The sequence below is a fragment of the Populus euphratica genome, unplaced genomic scaffold (genome assembly GCF_000495115.2).
Source record: "Populus euphratica unplaced genomic scaffold, PopEup_1.0 scaffold78.1, whole genome shotgun sequence".
NCBI lineage: Eukaryota > Viridiplantae > Streptophyta > Magnoliopsida > Malpighiales > Salicaceae > Populus > Populus euphratica.
In genome coordinates, this window is record NW_011499867.1 from 1332115 (window position 1) to 1333431 (window position 1317).

The following is a 1317-nucleotide window of genomic DNA, read 5'->3' on the forward strand; positions in this document are numbered from 1 at the left end:
TAAAATGCCCAAATTTTCCCAGCAAAAAGCAGTCACCATATCAAGGAATTAATCAACCCTTGCTCTCTTTTTTTTTCAAGTCTTAGTAGAAGTTGTCGGGGGAGAGAGGGAGAACTGGGAAGGAGGAGCGGGTCTTTAAGGTATAGCCCTCTTGCCCGTTGAAGCTTCGATCTTTGTCCTGTTTTTCTTTTACATAGAGAGAGGAAGTTAAGGAATTAGATAAAGAACACGGGAAAGGTGAGAGAAACCGAGAGGGAACAGGGGAAGGGGAAGGGAAAGGCAAATGAGAGAAACCAAACAATCGATAGGAAACAGGGGAATGGGAAGGGGAAGGGGAGAAACCGAGATAAACCGAATAGGGAAAGGGAAAGGGGATGACAGAAACCAAACAGGGGGAAGGGAAGGGGATGAACAGAAACCGAACAGGGGAAGGGGAAGGGGAAGGGGATGACAGAAAATTTAGGAACAGGGGAAGGGGAAAGGGATGACGGAAACCGACAGGGGAAAGGGAAGGGGAAGGGGATGACAGAAACCGACAGGGGAAGGGGAAGGAGAAGGGGATGAGAGAAACCGAAACTTAACAGGGGAAGGGGGAGGGGATGACAAAAACCGAAACTTAATAGGGGAAGGGGAAGGGGAAGAGGATGAGAGAAACTGAAATTGAACAGGGAAAGGGGGAGGGGATGATAGAAACCGAACAAGGGAAGGGGAATTAGAGGAAGGGGCATGAGAGTTTATTGTAGGGAACCACCGAGACCGAGAGGAAGTTTAATAAGGGAAATTAACAAAATCAAATATAAAAACGTTGATGCATGATTTTTTTGCCACAATTATTGCTTTATTTTGCTATATTTATAAATGTGCTTGTTTTATTTTGCTTTGATTAATTCATGATTAGTGTTTAATTATATTTGTTATGTATTGATAAATTTATCAAATTCATGATTAGTGTTTAATTATATTTGGTATGTATTGATAAATTTGTGGGACGATGCTAGTAATTATATAGATTTCATTGTGCAATGTTTATTAATCATTGTGAACTTATGAATTGTATAATTTTCAAAACGGTTTTATCATCGAGAAATTGAATTTTATGATCTTAAATAATATATTCGAAGACCTTGTTTGTTTAGGGAATCAGATATCATTGCCATAACTATTATATATTGTCATCTTCTTTTAACATAATTTATTGTATTGATTGTGTAAGTATTTTATATGCTTTTTTTTTATATTTATTTCCCCAAATTATTAGTTTTGTTATCAGAAAACTTCATTTTCATGTCATGGATAGTAAGATAATTCATGCAGCAT